This window comes from Pseudophryne corroboree, chromosome 3, assembly GCF_028390025.1.
Source record: "Pseudophryne corroboree isolate aPseCor3 chromosome 3, aPseCor3.hap2, whole genome shotgun sequence".
NCBI lineage: Eukaryota > Metazoa > Chordata > Amphibia > Anura > Myobatrachidae > Pseudophryne > Pseudophryne corroboree.
The window spans coordinates 202797790-202818523 of record NC_086446.1 but is presented as its reverse complement, the minus strand read 5'-3'; the positions used below and the strand labels follow the sequence as shown (position 1 = coordinate 202818523).

Genomic DNA, 20734 nt, shown 5'->3' with positions numbered 1-20734 from the left:
TTATTATTTTTTTTTTCCCCTTTCAGGCAGTACATGCCCCCGTATTCCCCCAAAAGAGGACCGGTAAGGGTCTGTCTGTGCAGTTTTTACACAGAGCACTAACCACTATACGATCACGACAACTTAAACGAGCCAGGTAGGAGACGAACCTACAATCTTGTTATCTATAGTCAGATGCGTTATACATTGCGCCTCTGGCCCAGATTCGTATTTGTCCGACACACTGTGTGACCGACTTTGCAGCAAAGCTGCTTGTTTAAATATGCATTAGACTTAGTGATCATGTACTCCAACCAGTAAGTACACCACGGAAGTAACGTGTGTATTAACCTGCATTACCGTGCATGTGGTTACCAGCAATAGTGAATCTTCCTGTAGAGTCATGCTGTACAAAAAACAATTAATAAATTAAACTCCTAACAACACACCGCTCCTCCAGATGCTAAGTGTTGTAGAGCAGCAACCTCCGGGAAAGAACCAGGAAGTAACGTTAAAAGAAAATGGTGTCCTACCATGTTTTTTTGTTTTGTTTTTTTTTTAACACCTGTTAAACCAGGATCTGAACCAGTGTCCATGCAATCACAATGTTCACTGTGGCCTGAAAGCCTAACCACTTAGCTACAGAGCCACCTGTAAAAACAATAAGCAAAGCTGCTGCAGATGAGGCCTGAACTCACCATGTTTGCCGTGCTCAACAGATACTGTTTAATAAGCACTGTGTGCTGACCAATTAGTCTTGCTTACTGCAAAATAGATTTTTAATGTCAGCATATTATATATATATATATATATATATATATCTACACATACATACAACAATGTATATTCACACATACTCAGACCTTAATAAATATATATATATATATTCCATATATGTATACATACACATATATATTATATACCCATATACAAATATCCAGATATATCCTGATACAGAGGTATAATACATTTTTTAGAAGTCTGAAACTAAATGTGAGCTCACACAGGCTTAAAACCTGAGATGACTGCTGCTTAACCACAGCTTAGTTAATGGGCCCTATCTAGTGGCTGGCGCCGGGAGCGCGCTCTTGGGAGCAGCCTCTGGAGAGCTATCCTGACTGTTAAACCTATGGTAGGTTTATATTGATAGTGTAAGCCCCAACTGAGCTATTTTTAACAGTTTGAACTAGCATGTATTAGTATGCAATCTAGTTGGATCACCAGTTTCCCCCAGATGGCAAAACACTATGCACATTGCTTAGCTTCCAAGCTCAGATGAGTTTGGGCGTATCCAGAGTGGTGTGGCTGTAGATTAAAAATACCTACAGCACCTTGTACTCCCAAGGTGGCTAATCAGGCCCAACACTGCTTAGCTTCCAAAATCAGATGAGATTGGGCGTATCCAGTGTGGTGTGGCCAAGTGAATTAAGCCAAAGCTGCTGCAGGCTTTGCAGTGCTCTACAGATACTGTTTTATAAGCACCATGTGCTGACCAATTGATATAACATATCTTACTTTACAACAGTGAACCAAGCCAGTATTTGGCTGCCACAGCCATGATTCAGATTTGCAGTCTTTAGGATCATTATAAACAGTTTATGAAATAAATAATTAGTAAGTGTATACCCATGTTTTAGACATGGCAGGGAAACTGCTTATTAGTAATTGCTGGTGTCTTACCAATGCAGACAGACAATACAAAAAAAACAAAGACAGACAACTTGCATGACTCAGTAAATAGCACTAAGGTGTCTCTATAAATATATATCTGGCCAAGTGCAGTGCACGCCAGCAATATGCCTGATCCCAAATTCCCCTTAACACCCCTGCGCCTTCAATGGAGGAGAGATGTAACACAGGAAATTTCTGGAAATACAACAGGAAAACAACAGGAAGCATGGTTAATATGTCCCCATGCTCACAGTATAACACAAAGTGCCGACTTATAATTATGTAGGCAGATTTAATAAACATCTTATGTTGCACTCAAACCTGCACATGTAACTTGTATCATGTTTTAACAAAGACTTCATAGCCTATTGTAATACATATGCAGCGCTGCTGTATTCCCTTTATCAATAAGAGTTGAATCATGATCTTTTATCCAGTGACCCTGACATTTCTGTGTGCAGGGAACATCACTGTGGCAGCAAAGTTACTCATGGAGCGGCCTATGCATAAAACCATGTGGCTGACGCAGCTCAGAGCGGCGGGGGACCACACACACACACAGTATCCCACACAGTGGGGCGGCAGCGTGAGCTGACCGCCCCGTTCAACATACCTGGACCCTGTGGTGAGGGCTATGACGGGCCTTCTCTGTAAGTTCCGTCCAGCCTTTACTGCAGGTTTTAGTCCTGCACATGGTAGTGAGGGAACTCTTTTTAGAGAGGTCCGACACCCACAGCTGCTAAAGCAGCCTTCACTATCCCGGACCCACGCCTATTGGAAGGGGGGAAGGGATGTGGTAAATCGTTGAAAAAAGAAAAAACTTAGAAAAAATTCCAATGAAATGTGGACCTCTGTGGCAGCAAAGCCACAAGCCTACTAACTGTGTCGAGCACAGAAAAAACACTGAGGTACTCAGGGATATGGAGGGGAGGTGTAGTTTCAAAATTAATTTATTCAGTGCCTACTTCCTGTGGAAGCCGTCCATATCCCAAGAGTACTCCAGTGACCCCTAGTGGATGAAAAAGAAAGGGGTCCTAGTCTTTCATGATAAGGATGTGATCAAGCATTTCACCCTGTTCTCATCACACTGGGAGTTTTCCCAACGCTTTAAAAGTTGCTCAATCTCTCTACTGTTTGTAATGCTACAGTATGCTATGCAGAGCAGCAGGTAAAAGAGACCTCACATCCATCACGCCCTGTGGTACAATTCAGGCCAAGGGTGGAATAGTGAGACAGTGCCGGAACAGTGCGACTGTCCCACCAAAATCAGGATGATTTTCAGATCTTATATACTGGGATTGCTAGTAAAACGTTGATTATACAATTTAATGTCAAGGTAAAGTACATGAATAAGCAATGGTGGAACTTCAACTGGGGTCATTTCCAGCAGGGAATGAGGCCAGTAAATCAGTTCAGGCTGTGCATATGCAGAGTGTTAAAGGCATGCACTTTTTCTGTATCTTGGCAGTCCACAGTTTAGACCAGTAGTGGCTTCTACCTTAGTGGAGGGGGAGTGCTGCCACTGGCGATACTGCCAGGTCTCCTCTGCCTTTTTGTTCCTGCCACCTGGGTAAGTGCTCCTGTACTAGATACAGTCCAAAGATGCCAAGGATCCTGTGCATGCGCAGTAGCGCATGCGCAAAATCATGGCATCTATTAAATGCATTGGCTGCAGTCCATAGAAACTGTCTAGGGCTGATGAGGCAGGGAGATGGCTTCCTGCAGGAAGCCAGATCCCTGCCTATTGCAGCCTGGTCTGGCAGTCCCACAGGGAGGAAACACCTCCCAATGGACCTGCCTGTAGTGTCTATGACTGTCGGGTAGGACTTCCAATAGGAAGTCTCTGCCAGTCACAGTGAAGCCAGTGCAGTCTTACGGACTGCATCTGGCTTCACTGACATTGAGCTGAGGTGGCAGATTTTAACTGAGGGGCTGCAATCCTGCAGCCCATAGGTAAAAGAAAATAACTATTATTACATCTAGCAACAATTGCCACAATTAACATACAGAAGTAGCCATGTTTAACTTGCTGCATTGTGGCAGGATGTGACTATTTGTAGCTGGTGATCACTTCATTAATTCCTTGTGGAAATAATAGAGCGATTGCCAGCTGCGTTTAGTCACAGCACAGCGCACCATGCAGCATCGCAGCAAGATGAACATGGATGCATCTGTAAACATACTTTTTTGCCATGGTCCACAGTAATCAGAGGATAACACCTTCAATTAGAAATGTAAGCCGACCTCCATGTTTTAATATTGGTTCTAATTCATCATTAGGTTTGGGCTTTTGCAATACCGCCCTCATGTGTTTTGGTTTTGATCTGTATTTTTTCCCTGAAGAATGCGATCTGACTATGACTGACAGCGGTGGCCATCAGGGAAGGGGGTGTTTTACCATTGTGGACTATTTTGGGGGTGGCTCCATGATGTCAAACGCAGCTGCTCCAATTAAAAACATGGGCCCTCATTCCGAGTTGTTCGCTCGCTAGCAGATTTTAGCAGCATTGCACACGCTAGGCCACCACCGTCTGGGAGTGTATCTTAGCATAGCAGAATTGTGAACGAAAGATTAGCAGAATTGTGAATAGAAAATTCTTAGCAGTTTCTGAGTAGCTCAAGACTTACTCCTACACTGCGATCAGCTCAGCCCGTTTCATTCCTGGTTTGACGTCACAAACACGCCCTCCGTTCAGCCAGCCACTCCCCCGTTTCTCCAGACACTCCCGCGTTTTTCCGCACACTCCCAGAAAACAGTCAGTTTCCGCCCAGAAACACCCACTTCCTGTCAATCACACTCTGATCACTTCAACGATGGAAATTCTTCATTTGGACGTGAGTAAATCTACTAAGTTTTGTGATAAAATACTTGCGCATTTTTGCCTTAAGCGCTCCGTTGCGAAAATCATCAACGAGTGAACAACTCGGAATGACCCCCATGGTCACGGTGTGCTTGCCTTTGCAGCCAGGCTGCAAAGCCAGAGGGTCATCTACAAGTGCTGCGACCACAATGTAAATTGCGGTTGCAGCTGCTGGGTGGAGAATAGCATCCTGGGCGGCCTTGCCCTGCGCTGGGCAGCCTCCAGCAGAATCTGCAAACATCATCAACATCCTCATTAGCGTCAGATAGTACATACTGTAAATATTCCTCTCCTGTTCCACTTCCACACTAGCATACACCATTTCTATTATGACACCTTTAGACTTTCCTCAGGGATTTGTGAACAGTTTGTTCTTCAGCCTTGGTGTTCTTTTTATGGGCACTAATTTGTTTTATTTTTACTGTGACACCTCTACTCCTTTTTTAACATTGTGAAAGATTTTGATTTCAGCTGCCCTTTCCTAAATTTTCTGCCCTCTGGACCACCTTTAGTAGATGTTGTAGTATTATCATGGCTGGCAGCAGCCACAGCACTAGTACTTGGTTGCTACTCCTGCTCTTGTGTCAACTGATGATCCATATCGACTCAGTGCTTATATTTATTAATATGCAGTTGCACAGCAACTACTGAGCTTTATTTAACACATAGGTTGTACACAAAAAATAACAGCTTTTTTCACAAATGACAACTCACACTGCAGAGTCACAGTGCTTATATTTATGAATGCAATGTGGCACGTCACCTATTGTGCTTTATTGTTCAAAAAATATATTAATGGTGGCACTCACAAGTGTGCACCAATAAGAGGTAAATACTGCACTGTGGGAAGTGACAAAAAAAAACAACAACAGTGTGCACTGGGCAAAAATTGTTAACGATGCCCTTTATGTATTAGGATCTATGGGCTGTGCACCAAGGTGATGCAGTTTAATTACAAGTAATAATAGATAACATGTTCCTTCCTGGACTATTACAAATATAAAAAAATATTGTTTTGCTATCTGTCTACATGAGCCATCTAGCTTGGTCATTACTATTAACTAGGGAAACATGGGTGCCTGTCAAACAGAGTCCTGACTCTCCACAGTAATAATAACTAGTGACATGTGGGTGCCTGTCAAATAGTGCCATGACTATCCTCGCCAGTGGTATTTTGTGAAATTGCATCTGAATCACTGCAGGAGGAACTTATATTGAATTCAAAACCCACGAGATCCGATGCTAGGATGATGACATTTTTCCTCAGTTTGAAATCTTAGCCTGGCCGGAAAACTTGGTCCACAACTCGGATTCTCTCGCGAGACATGTGGGTGGGCTTGGTTCTCTGAGAACCAAGTCCGCTCATCTCTACTTTCAATACAAATATTCCAAAACTGTTGGATACCTTATTTTACAGTGTGTTCCTAATAAAGCTGCCAGTCAGTTTAGCAGTTCCGTTTACAAGATATACCTTAGAATTCTTCTATATTTAATTCTAAAGAACAAAATGTTAATCAAAGAAAGACCATTCCTTTAAGCACTTTTGGAGCATAATATTATTATTGTTGTTGTATTGTAGTAAACTAACATATAGTATTTTACAAAAAAAAAAGTTACAACATTTTTTTTTGCCTAACGACATTACTGTTAGTTAAATACAATGGTTACTTTAAAAATAAAAGTTGTGAAAATACAGTCTCACTGTGCAGAGCTTCTTTACATTTGTTGCTGTAGACTTTTATCTTTAAAATGTTAAACTATAAATACAGTAGAGGTTGTATTTTAAGTTATCAATGATCTTGGTGAGGAAGCAAGCAAACGATCTCTAAGTCTAATTTCTGCAATGTATTGATTTAGCGGTTTTCTCCACATCACACAGGGATCTCAAATAACGTTACCTTATCTTGACCTTTCTCACATATATTTTGAGTTGCAGCATTTGCTGACAATATTAAAGCTTCTTTTTGAAAGAAATATTTAAAATGCATGTCCATGGGGCAGTTAAAAAAAAAATGTTGTACTGTTTTTTCAGTTTTGCTGTCCAAGCAAATTTCATACCAAAGATTATTTGTATGATTATGTAGTCTTTCTTATAATGTCTTGCAATTTAATGGTGGATATTTGTGTACTGGGAGCTTCAGAATCACTCTTGCGAAATTGGATATTGTAGTTTTTCATGTGAACATCTAAGAGAAATGGCATTATCAGAATTCAGTTCCTAAATCAGGGAAAACATTTTTTCATTATTTTCTTGAATCAGAGTTGGTTGACCTCTCCTGCAGGTGCACCAATTTTTTAAAAATGCAGTTACATCACATGTAGTTGGTTAGTTGTTTAGAGTAAGTTCAGAACTCCAATAGACTTTGCATCTGATTGATGCCAGCAAAACATACTGTACTTCACCAAAACGTGTGTTAAAGGAGGAATTTTTACAGATTATAAAAAAAATATGTACAGGTACGTATGCTGTTACAAATAAAACTTGTCATTCATTGTTTCACCTCTGAATGTTTTGTGTGTATTTTTCACCTCTGATTGTTTTGTGTGTGTAATACAGTTTTGAGGTAGGGCATGGCATCTAAAAAGTTTAGATAACTTCAGGTTTATAATATAATGGTTACCAGTACAGTACTTTCTTTAACTCTTGGTATTTAGAAAACAAAAAGAATTTAGAACTACATGTACATTGTGTTGGATTTAGAGTTTGATACATTATGTGGTCTAAAAATGACAGTACACCCATAATGGTCATTTACAGATTGCTTTATAAATCCAATAGAAAGTTTCTTTCCTGCATTGGTTAAAGTGTATGAGAAAGAAAGGAGTTCACATGAAGTAGCTAGGATGTCAATATATGATGTGCTGACAAACTGCCAATCAGAAGTGGCTAGATAATGCTGCTGGTGTCATCATCAACATTACATATCTTTACAACAGGCCTGTGGTACTCACCTACAAATATGACAATGTATCTAAGTCTCGTTAGGTCACATCTCCAGGGAGGGTTGAGTTAAATATGCTGGTGGTCGGGATACCAGTGGTCAGAATACCGACCGTGGCATCCTGATGATTAGAATTCCTATACTACCTTCCCCCTGGCCCTCTAACTCTACCCCTCCTTTTTTGTAGCCTAAACCTAACCCTCATCTTTCCCCCCGCAACCTAACACTAACCCTCCCCGGTGGCACCTAAACCTATCCCCCCACCTTGCAGCTTAAACCTTAATCCCCCTCCCCCACAGCTTAAACCTAACCCTCCCTGGGGGGTGCCTAAACCTAACCCCCACTCCCTGCAGCCTAAACCTATCCCCCCATGGGTCGCAGCCTAACCCTCACCCTCCCTCCTCAGCCTAAACCTACCCTCCCTGCGACTTACATGTCCAGCGTGGCATGGTCTGGTCATTGGGGATTGTGGCTGTCATGACTTTGGCGCCAGTCTTTAGACCATATTTGCGATGTCGGCATTCCAAATAGTGTTGGGATTCTGACATCGGTATTCTGACTGCTGGAATCCCAACTGCCAGGATCCTGACTGGCTCCCTCCAGGGGGATGTGTAACTCTTAAATCAACACAACTGTACAGTACACAACTTATGCTTGCCTGACTTAATCTTCACCCTCCCAGTGTAAGAGGCTGTAAGCCCATGATATACTGTATTAAAATATAAATTTGGCTGCATATTGGTATGCATGCACCATATGCAAAAGCATACATTTACACTTTATTAATAGACATATTTAAATGAGGACCATTATTTATTTTAAGGCAAAATAGAAAAACGCATGTTTGGATGTTGTTATAAAAAACAAAACATTGATTAAATTATAAGTTATGACATAGATCTTATACATGTCTGCAGCATCATGCTAACACATGATGGCTAGGAGGATAATACTGAAATACAAACATTAAATAAGGAATCTCTGTCCAGACTTTAAATTATTTCTACATTAATGCCCACAATAATATGTTTCCATTTATCTTGGCATGCTTCTTAAACTTTATGAGTGATTTTGTTAAAATGATGACAAAAGGTACCTAAATTAAAAGGGTGGTCTTCAGTATGCCGAATGATGGGATCCCGGCGCACAGTATACCGGCGCCGGGATCCCGACACCTGGCATACCGACATCTATTCTCCCTCGTGGGGGTCCACGACCCCCCTGGAGGGAGAATAAAATAGCGTGGCACACGTAGCGCGCCACCGTGCCCGCAGCGTGGCGAGCGCTCGCCACACTGTCGGTATGCCGGCAGTCGGGCTCCCGGCGCCGGTATGCTGGTCGCCGGGAGCCCGGCCGCTGGCATACCATACTACACCCAAATTAAAATGATGAGCCTTAAACCCTCAGGTTAGTCAGAATGTGCTCCAAGTGCAGAGTCATTTTTTAGTGGGTTTGCTTTAGTCATTAGCTATAGGGCTGTTAGGGATTAATGTCAGTGGCTGATTTTCATATAGTTACAGAATGTTAAGGGAGGGGATAGGGGCAGGTACTTAGTTTCTTTTTGTATGGTAAGGCAGAGGTCTGTCTCTTTTGTTGGAGTTCCGGGATCAGGCAAGTGACTTTGGTTGTCTCCGATTCCGAACCTTAATTGAATCTGTTTCCATTTTCTCCTCTCCCTCTACTTCTTTGAGCCATCCTCCTCCTCTCCTGTGAATATGCAGCATCCTCAATGCTCTGTCCATCACCAATATTTTCATGCTTGGGGAAGCCATCATGCCTGCAGGTTAACACAGGCAACCCCATTTTGTCTGGCAGGCAACGCACCGTGTCCTTTGATGACAACACCTGTGGCATATAACCCTGCATCTGACATGATTCATAAATGCTGAAGGGGTCATGGAAAAGGGCTCTAATGATCTTGGGAACTCTGCCAGGCCCCCACAGCACATGCCCTTTGGGGGCAATTAATTGTGGTCATGGTCCCAGCAGGATTCTAGGTCACAGGGGGTATGGCCTCAGTTTATTGCAGCTGAAGCTTTGTAGAGGGGAAAGGGCCTCTCTTCTCTATTTATGTGGGTGCTCATCACAGGCAGGATTGAGGGTCTTCTCATCCTGCTGGTTACGGGACCCAGCAGAATACTCAAAGGCATTGGTGCTCTTGTAGATTCTATGTAGATAAATGCATGACCATGGGCTGTTTTGTTTCATGCTTGTTGTTTGATTGTTTAGTTCATTCCTCCATTGTTGCATGTGAATGGTTTGGAAGAGTTGTGGGTAGCCCAATTACCTTGATGACTTTCACTGTTGGACTGGCTGATATATCACTTCTAGTCTCCCTATGCGCCCTGTTTGCTGAGTTCACAGTTACAATCATAGCTGAAATGTCAGCAAAACCCTGTACAGTATTTGCCATTCCCAGCTATACATTGAAATTAATAATGGACATGGGTCATAGCCATAAACAGGATTTTCTGATGCAAATTGAATGGGCTGTGGCTGGCACCCGCAAAGCACACCATTTCATTAGGTTATCTGTGGGACACCTTTTTGGCAGACTTTAAAGGAGAGAGCTTCTGCTTATCTCTCCCCTTATTTAATGTGCATCTTCAACTTTGTATGCATGCTACAGGGGTGTCAGGTATTGGCGCATACTTGGAAGGTTCTTGATCAGCTGCAGCTTGACCTAGAAACTTCATCATGTGTTTAAAACAACTTGCACAAAAGTATTACATTATTTAGTTGTGTGATAATCTGGGTGTTGTACAGGCCATTAACTAGCAGCATTCTTCTTTGCTGCCAGTTATTCAGCTCCTGGCACAGCTAGTGCCCTGCTGTTTAGCCTGCAACATCTATATTCAGTGGAGGTTCAAATCCCTGGCATATAGAATTATATTGCGGATGCTATGTTCAGATTTCATGGGGACTGGTTTCCTGCCCTGGGAGTATATTTACTAAAAGTTGATTTTGGTCCCTTTAAAAAATATGTCAAAAACAATGTTAGTAAATGTGTGATTTAGACCCTGAAACACAAAATCAATCAAAAATAGACCAAGCATCAACCATAAATCTATAAAAAGTGACCAAAATCGACTTTTAGTTAATATACCCCCTGGTGCCTGCTGCTATTGTTGGTGGCAATTGCCCCCTCACTGTTGTCAAGATATCTAGATAGAATGGAGGTGTTAGTGGAGCTTTCTATTGCCCCAGGAACCATTAGAACAAATTATGATACTTGGAATCAGTAAGAAGTCTTTTTAGCTTGCAAGGGTTAAGACCCTGCATCACATTTTTCTTTCACTTAATTGGGGCCTTTATTCTGCCGGAAAGTCCATGGCTGTTGTATCCCAGAAAATATCTAATTTGTTCTGTAACTGTGTGGACTGCAAGATTTACTAGGACCTTCCTGGTATATCAAGCCATCAAGGTCTACATTTGTATGGTGCCCATGCCCATGGATTGTAGACAACCTATTACCCATTTGCTGTTGGTTAAGTTAGTTTCAGTTCTAACAGCCATTTGTTTGTCCTCTTATAAGTTTTTTCTCTGGTTTTCTTTTGGATGCGTCTTTAACATTGCTTAATTGGTTGCTGTTTCGAAATGTGCCCTACCTCTTTTTGTTGAGGACACATTTCCTTATTTCTGAGGCAATATTGTGCAGAGTACAGCATTCAAAGAATGACCAGCTGGCATGTGGTGCCTAGGTGCCTCCTCCTCCCTCTGCTGACTCCCAGATCTGCCCAGTGGCTGTCACCCAGGAATACATGTTGTTGAGACCTCTGGTCAAGGGCACTTGGTTGATGCATTCAGACAGCTCCCTGATCATGGTCTTTGTTACATTAGGTTTTATGGCACCACATCTTTTCAATCTGGCTAAATTATGGCACACACTTGTTCCACATTAGGGCTGCCACCAATGCAACATTTATTGGGCTTCAGCATCTGAGGCCCTAGCAGTTTATAAGTGTTACATTAGAAAGTCATGGGCATAGGGGATCAGTATGAGATCCTGGCACTCGAAATACAGATGCTGGGATCCCAATGTGGAAGAAGCTGATGGGTGAGTAAGGGGTGTTCTCCCTCTCCCCAACCCTAACCCTCCCTACCCGCAGCCTAACCCTAACCTCCCCCCTCGGTGCCTAACCCTAACCACCCCCGGAGGTGCCTAAACCTAACCACATGTCCCCACTGCCTAAACCATACCCTCACCCCACAGCCTAACCCTAACCTTCCCTCCCCCCCATGCACAGCTTACCTATGGTGTGCTGTGGTCTGTCCTCATGCAGGATCCCAGCTGTCGGTATTCCGGTGTTGGTATACTGACTGCTAGGATATCGACAGCTGGGATCCTGACTGGTTCCCGAGCATAGATTCCTATTTCCCATTTTTCTAAATTTAGTTTTAACTTGGGAGTTTATGCTGCTTATCACCATTATTAGTGGGGTCTTGAGGAATTTTGCACTTGTTTATCCCTGAAACTTGGAGACTGATTGACTGTTGGACTCTGGGAGGTTTTGAGCTTTTTACCTTTAGCCAATTAATCACTATCCTACCAACCCTACTCATCCCTTCCCTACCTAAATAATTCTAGACAGCTATACTGTTTACTATAAGACTTTTTTGTCGAACAGGTTAAATTGGTCCTTGTTAATAACAAAATCAGAAGCAAATTATTGTTACGTTATACTGTAACCTGAGAGAAGCGACTTACACCCACCTAGACCTCTTGCAGTTTGCATACCAAGTGAACAGGAATGTCGAGGACACTGTTAACTTGGGGCTGCACTACATCTTACATCTAGACCAACCGGGCTCTTATGCAAGGGTCCTATTTGTCAACTTCAGTTCGGCATTTAGCACAATCGTCCACAGAATCTTGCAAGCCAAACTCCTCTCCTTAGGGGTCCCAGAATCAACATGCTTCTGGATCATCGACTTCCTGACAGCAGGGAAACAGGTGGTGAAAGCCGGGTCATTCACGTCTAATGGGCACACGATCAGCATGGGGGCCCTTCAAGGATGTGTCCTCTCCCTCCTTCTCATCTCTCTATATACCAATGACTGCACCTCGGCCAAGCGATCAGTAAAAATTCTAAAAATTTGCAGACAACACCACTGTCATCGGCTTAATTAATCTGCATACAGATGCGAAGTGGAATGGCTAATGCAGTGATGCGGCAGGAACAACCTTGACCTAAATCCCCTCAAAACAGTTGAGATTGTGGTGGACTTCAGAAGGAAACCCAATGCCATGCAACCACTTATAATAGCTGACAGCCTGATTTCGTGGGTCGACTCTTTCAAATTCCTAGGGTAAAATTTTTTGCGAGACCTCAAATGGGGACCCAACATAAGCACTATTGTAAAGAATGCCCAGCAGCGGATGTTCTTTCTGAGGCAACTCAGGAAATTCAACATCTTGGAGAGGCTGCTGCTCATCTTCTACACAACAATCATAGAATCGGTCCTTTGTTCATCGAATAAAGTCTGGCATGGAGCTGCCAATGAGAGTAACAGACTGAGGCTGCAAAGGGTGGTGAAGACAGCTGAAAAGATTGTTGGGGCTGACCTCCCTCCTGTCCAGGAATTATACCAAAGGTCAGGAAGAAAGTGGAGAAAATCGTTGCAGAAATGCAGCACCCAGGTCACAAATTGTTTGAACCGCTTCCATCAGGCAGACTCTACAGGTCCATGCCCACGAAGTCGACCAGATCCATTAAAAGCTTCTTCCTACTACCTATCCACCAGCTGAACAATATATAAAAAGTCTAACATATATAATATGTCTAATATGTCGAGTCTGTCGTACAGTTGCTATGTGCAGTATGAACTCATACGTGTAATGCTTGTAATGTATGCTACGTTTTTCCCCCTTCTTATGCTATATATTCCCCTTTCGTGTTGCTACTTGGAGATGCAGTGTACCGCAAACAATTCCTAGTGTACGTGAGTACATGTGGCCAATAAAGCTGATTCTGATTCTGTATATCTGTATATCTGAACCATGTAAATCAAAAGTATATTATTTTGCTCTTTTCAGTAGACCACATGGAGGGTTAAACTGGCCAGAGGCGTCATGAGGGGGGTGCGGGGGGTGCGGCCCGCACCCAGGTGTCACCCTTCAATGGGGTGACACCAAAAAGAGCTGCACACCCGCACACTCATCCACAGATACGTCTGCGGCTGCACCCACACTTATTCCTCCCCAGCACCGCACCCCCGCCGACTTCATCACCGGACAGCGGTGATATACACACCGGCCCGCCTGTACACCGCCGCGGCGCCACGGTGACCGGGTCCGTACTACTATCACCATGGTGATGAGCTATAAACTGTTGCCGGGTGCTGTACGTCACGAGTGACGTCATACGCACGCCTGCACCGCATGCCTTGCTGGGAGGGAGAATGGGAGGAGACTTTGCTGGGCAGGGAGGACGGCCGTTACCAGAGGGAGCTGTACTGCAGGGACTAAAGTGCGCACCTCATTGCCTTCTTCTCTGGCTGGCTGTGAGCTGTTTCAGCTGAGAGAGGGTGTGTATGTTTGATTCAATGTTTTACAGTTTACAATTACATTATAAACCATTATTACTTGAGTAAAAAAAAATGTTTTGAATAAAAAAAAATGTTTTGAGTGTGTGTGTGTGTATATATATATATATATATATATATATATATACATATGTGTGTATATATATATATATATATGTATGTATGAGTCTGAATACCTCCGCCGCCACATTGAGCTCTTGCCACGCGGCCGCTCCTGATTGGCTGCCGGTCCGCAAAATAGTAGCGCCGCGGTCATAGGAGCTGCAGTGCTGCCGACCACAGCCTCCTCCTCCTTGCACCGCCGCCACCCTCTGCCTCCTCCTCCACTACACCGGCGCTGCCCTCAGCCACCCCACCGTTGCCCTCAGTCCTTCTCTGCACCTCCGCCTCCTCTGCACCATGCCAATCACAGCCATCTCATCCACCGCCCCGCAGACCACAGCATCCTCAGCACCGCCGCTGCTAAATAGGTAATCTTACCCTGCTGCCTTTCTCTCGCCCTAGTCCCTACTATGTGCCCTTGCTGTCCCTCTCTCTGTCCCTATGTCCCTGCTGTCACTTTCCCTGTCCATCTGTCACTCTCCCTGTCCCTGTTGTCACTTTCCCAGTCAATCTGTCACTCTCCCTGTTCCTATGTCCCTGCTGTCACTCTCCCTGCTCCTGCTGTCACTTTCCTTGTCTCTCTGTCCCTGTCCCTGCTGTCACTCTCCCTGAATTTTGTGTCATACAGTGTGCTATAATGTGAATTTCGGCTTAAACCGTGTGCTGTAATGTGAATTTCGGCTCATTCAGTGTACTGTAATGTGAATTTCGGCTCATACAGTATGCTATAATGTGAATTTCGGCTCATACCGTGTGCTATAATGTGAATTTCGGCTCATTCAGTGTGCTATAATGTGAATTTCGGCTTATGCCGTGTGCTAAAATGTGAATTTTGGCTCATGCAGTGTGCTATAATGTGATTTTTGACTCATTCTGTGTGTTATAATGTGAAAACTAGTACAAAAACATAACTAAGGGTTCCGTGTATTGTGATACGGGAGGGTGGCATGGGGGGTGACACCGTGAGTTACCACACCGGGTGACACCAACCCTAGTGACGCCTCTGAAACTGGCCATGCACTTTTAGATTACCTATATAGTTGGATGGTTGGAACAAGATTTGGAAATATATGGGAGAAAATGGCAATTAACCATTTTCTTCAAAACACCATAATACTGACATTAATGGTCATTCAAACAAAATGGTTAAATCAGTTTGAACACATAATCTTTAAGTATATGACCATCTTTACCATTGCTCTTTAACTTGTGTTGCCCTCCAGATGGTCTGCATCTTTTCCATCATATAAATAATTATTTAAAATTGCACATCAGTGTGACTACACAGAGGAAACCGGGCTGAAAGAGAAGCAGACTTTCATTAATTCACAACTTGTCTTTAAATGACTTTGTATTTAGGCGCTTAATACAGTATAACCACATATAATATAAACCAGAACAATTTTTTTGTTATCTCAGCAGCAAGTACCCAGGTGTGTCTGTGCACATACAACTACTAAATGAAAAGGGCTAACCAATTAGGGAAAGCTGATTCCACATATGCCTCACTAATACCCCTTTCACATAGCACAAATAACCCGGTATCGACACGGCAATACCGGGTTATTTGTGCGAAATAGGTCAGTGTGCGATGTGAAAGCACCTTTGCCGAATTAGCGGGTCGCATGATTCAACCCGGTTAAAAAGAAGGGTTATTACCGGGTTGAATACCGGGTCAGGTGCAGTGTGAATGGGAGCCATTTCGATGCGACATGGCTCCCATTCACAGCATAGGGAGAGGCGGCACAGGAGATGAGCTCATCTCCCAGCGCCGCCTCCACCCCCGCCCCTGCTGCTGCTGCGCCCCCCGCTGCTATGGTATATTGCCATGTCAGAAAGCCAGCAGAGGAGAGCAAATGCCGGATCCCACCCTGGTCAGGACACGTTTCTCTTACCGAATAGGATCCGGCATTTGCGATCTGAAAGCAGCATCAGAAATTTTGTTAGCACTGCACTATTAATAAACCAGGTGCATGGAATGGCTGACTAAACATCCATAAACTACATAAATATATGATATACATGTATTCTATTACTGTAACACTGTAAACCAGGCATGTCCAAACTGCGGCCCTCCAGCTGTTGTGAAACTTCATATACCAGCATGCCCTGACACAGTTTTGCTGTCAGAGAATGCAAAAGCTGTGTCAGGGCATGCTGGGATGTGTAGTTTCTCAACAGCTGGAGGGCCGCAGTTTGGACATGCCTGCTGTAAACAATCGATTGCAACAAAAGTGTTTCTACATGAATAAAAACTAGAGATGAGCGGGTCTCCGAGAACCGGATCCACCCAAACTTTGGAATCCGTGTCTGAATCCAAGTCCGGCTTGGGACTTCCCACCTTACTCGGATCCCAAATTGAGGCTGAATGTCATCATCCCGCTGTCGGATTCTCGCGGGTTTTGGATTCTATAAAGGTCCCTGGTGATAAACGACATCTTCGGCTGCGGAGAGTGTACTGGACAGACGTGTAAATCTTTGCACTGTGTTGTCTGGCGTGGGGCGTTTTTTTTCCGATCTGCTGTATCTGAAAGGGGTTCTCTGTCTGCTGTATCTGAAAGGGGGGTCATTCCACATCAAATCACTCAAAAAAAAAAAAGAAATGTCCACCACCCATCTCAGATTTTTACAATTTTTTTTTATTTAAGAGTGGATGTAAAAAAACAACAACAATTTCTGCCAAATATCTCGACTGTCTGACAATTAATTTATTATATATTGATTTTTCAATTTATTAAATGATTTACTAATTGCAGCTTCTTTATTCAGTTTATTTGAAGTATCACAGGTGTTTATTAAAGAATCACCATGAAATTTGGACCACTAAGGTAACTCTTTCTCCTGAATCCAAAAATACAAAACAAATTATCTGCTTTACGTTTCGGGTTAAAACCCCATTTTTTTGAAAATACTTAAACGCTAGGTTCAATCAACATTAGATATCCCAATTTTTATTAAGTGCATAACAAAGGTATACATTACTACCACACAAAAAATCATCATGGTACTCTGTTTCATAGTGGAGAAAAAAAAATCATCAAGTTGATGTTCAATTACTGTTGTACTGCATACATAATTAACACAAGAAATCATGAAATGTTAAAACTTAAACATAACTTGAGTTCCTAACTTATTTAATGTCATAGAATACATAGTAAAACTATCAAGAAAACTTAAAGAAACCCATGGCATACTGGCAGAACCTGAAAAATATAGACAAATCGTCTATATTCTAGAGATGTGCACCGGAAATTTTTCGGGTTTTGTGTTTTGGATTTGGGTTCGGTTCCGTGGCCGTGTTTTGGGTTCGAACGCGTTTTGGCAAAACCTCACCGAATTTTTTTTGTCGGATTCGGGTGTGTTTTGGATTCGGGTGTTTTTTTTCAAAAAACCCTAAAAACAGCTTAAATCATAGAATTTGGGGATCATTTTGATCCCAAAGTATTATTAACCTCAATAACCATAATTTCCACTCATTTTCAGTCTATTCTGAACACCTCACACCTCACAATATTATTTTTAGTCCTAAAATTTGCACCGAGGTCGCTGGATGACTAAGCTCAGCGACCCAAGTGGCCGACACAATCACCTGGCCCATCTAGGAGTGCCACTGCATTGTCACGCAGGATGGCCATTCCAAAAAACACTCCCCAAACAGCACATGACGCAAAGAAAAATGAAAGAAAAAAGAGGTGCAAGATGGAATTGTCCTTGGGCCCTCCCACCCACCCTTATGTTGTATAAACAGGACATGCACACTTTAACCAACCCATCATTTCAGTGACAGGGTCTGCCACACGACTGTGACTGAAATGACGGGTTGGTTTGGACTCCCACCAAAAAAGAAGCAATTAATCTCTCCTTGCACAAACTGGCTCTACAGAGGCAAGATGTCCACCTCATCATCATCCTCCGATTCATCACCGTGTACATCCCCCTCCTCACAGATTATCAATTCGTCCCCACTGGAATCCACCATCACAGCTCCCTGTGTACTTTGTGGAGGCAATTGCTGCTGGTGAATGTCTCCACGGAGGAATTGATTATAATTCATTTTAATGAACATCATCTTCTCCACATTTTCTGGAAGTAACCTCGTACGCCGATTGCTGACAAGGTGAGTGGCGGCACTAAACACTCTTTCGGAGTACACACTTGTGGGAGGGCAACTTAGGTAGAATAAAGCCAGTTTGCGCAAGGGCCTCCAAATTGCCTCTTTTTCCTGCCAGTATACGTACGGGACTGTCTGACGTGCCTACTTGGATGCGGTCACTCATATAATCCTCCACCATTCTTTCAATGGAGAGAGAATCATATGCAGTGCCAGTAGACGACATGTCCGTAATCGTTGGCAGGTCCTTCAGTCCGGACCAGATGTCAGCATCAGCAGTCGCTCCAGACTGCCCTGCATCACCGCCAGCGGGTGGGCTCGGAATTCTGAGCCTTTTCCTCGCACCCCCAGTTGCGGGAGAATGTGAAGGAGGAGATGTTGACAGGTCGCGTTCCGCTTGACTTGACAATTTTCTCACCAGCAGTTCTTTGAACCCCTGCAGACTTGTGTCTGCCGGAAAGAGAGATCCAAGGTAGGTTTTAAATCTAGGATCGAGCACGGTGGCCAAAATGTAGTGCTCTGATTTCAACAGATTGACCACCCGTGAATCCTTGTTAAGCGAATTAAGGGCTCCATCCACAAGTCCCACATGCCTAGCGGAATCGCTCAGTGTTCGCTTCTCCTTCAATGTCTCCAGCTTCTTCTGCAAAAGCCTGATGAGGGGAATGACCTGACTCAGGCTGGCAGTGTCTGAACTGACTTCACGTGTGGCAAGTTCAAAAGGTTGCAGAACCTTGCACAACGTTGAAATCATTCTCCACTGCGCTTGAGACAGGTGCATTCCACCTCCTATATCGTGGTCAGTTGTATAGGCTTGAATGGCCTTTTGCTGCTCCTCCAACCTCTGAAGCATATAGAGGGTTGAATTCCACCTCGTTACCACTTCTTGCTTCAGATGATGGCAGGGCAGGTTCAGGCGTTTTTGGTGTTGCTCCAGTCTTCTGTACGTGGTGCCTGTACGCCGAAAGTGTCCCGCAATTCTTCTTGCCACCGACAGCATCTCTTGCACGCCCCTGTCGTTTTTTAAATAATTCTGCACCACCAAATTCAAGGTATGTGCAAAACATGGGACGTGCTGGAATTTGCCCAGATTTAATGCACACACAATATTGCTGGCGTTGTCCGATGCCACAAATCCACAGGAGAGTCCAATTGGGGTAAGCCATTCTGCGATGATCTTCCTCAGTTGCCGTAAGAGGTTTTCAGCTGTGTGCGTATTCTGGAAAGCGGTGATACAAAGCGTAGCCTGCCTAGGAAAGAGTTGGCGTTTGCGAGATGCTGCTACTGGTGCCGCCGCTGCTGTTCTTGCGGCGGGAGTCAATACATCTACCCAGTGGGCTGTCACAGTCATATAGTCCTGAGTCTGCCCTGCTCCACTTGTCCACATGTCCGTGGTTAAGTGGACATTGGGTACAACTGCATTTTTTAGGACACTGGTGAGTCTTTTTCTGAGGTCTGTGTACATTTTCGGTATCGCCTGCCTAGAGAAATGGAACCTAGATGGTATTTGGTACCGGGGACACAGTACCTCAAAAAAGTCTATAGTTGGCTCTGCAGTAATGATGGATACCGGAACCACGTTTCTCACCGCCCAGGATGCCAAGGCCTCAGTTATCCGCTTTGCAGCAGGATGACTGCTGTGATATTTCATCTTCCTCGCAAAGGACTGTTGGACAGTCAATTGCTTGGTGGAAGTAGTAAAAGTCGTCTTACAACTTCCCCTCTGGGATGACCATCGACTCCCAGCAGCAACAACAGCAGCGCCAGCAGCAGTAGGCGTTACACGCAAGGATGCATCGGAGGAATCCCAAGCAGGAGAGGACTCGTCAGAATTGCCAGTGACATGGCCTGCAGGACTATTGGCATTCCTGGGGAAGGAGTAAATTGACACTGAGGGAGTTGGTGGGGTGGTTTGCGTGAGCTTGGTTACAAGAGGAAGGGATTTACTGGTCAGTGGACTGCTTCCGCCCAAAGTTTTTGAACTTGTCACTGACTTATGATGAATGCGCTGCAGGTGACGTATAAGGGAGGATGATCCGAGGTGGTTAACGTCCTTACCCCTACTTATTACAGCTTGACAAAGGCAACACACGGCTTGACACCTGTTGTCCGCATTTCTGTTGAAATACTTCCACACCGAAGAGCTGATTTTTTTGGTATTTTCACCAGGCATGTCAATGGCCATATTCCTCCCACGGACAACAGGTGTCTCCCCGGGTGCCTGACTTAAACAAACCACCTCACCATCAGAATCCTCCTTGTCAATTTCCTCCCCAGCGCCAGCAACACCCATATCCTCCTCATCCTGGTGTACTTCAACACTGACATCTTCAATCTGACTATCAGGAACTGGACTGTGGGTGCTCCTTCCAGCACTTGCAGGGGGCGTGCAAATGGTGGAAGGCGCATGCTCTTCACGTCCAGTGTTGGGAAGGTCAGGCATCGCAACCGACACAATTGGACTCTCCTTGTGGATTTGTGATTTCGAAGAACGCACAGTTCTTTGCTGTGCTTTTGCCAGC

At 44.0% G+C, this 20734-nt stretch overlaps 1 pseudogene; it reads right to left on the bottom strand.

Annotated features, from left to right (window-relative positions):
• The window catches only part of LOC135057232 (spindlin-Z-like), a 62791-nt pseudogene extending 52925 nt beyond the window's left edge, over positions 1-9866 (bottom strand).
• Between the last annotated feature and the right edge of the window lie 10868 nt (positions 9867-20734).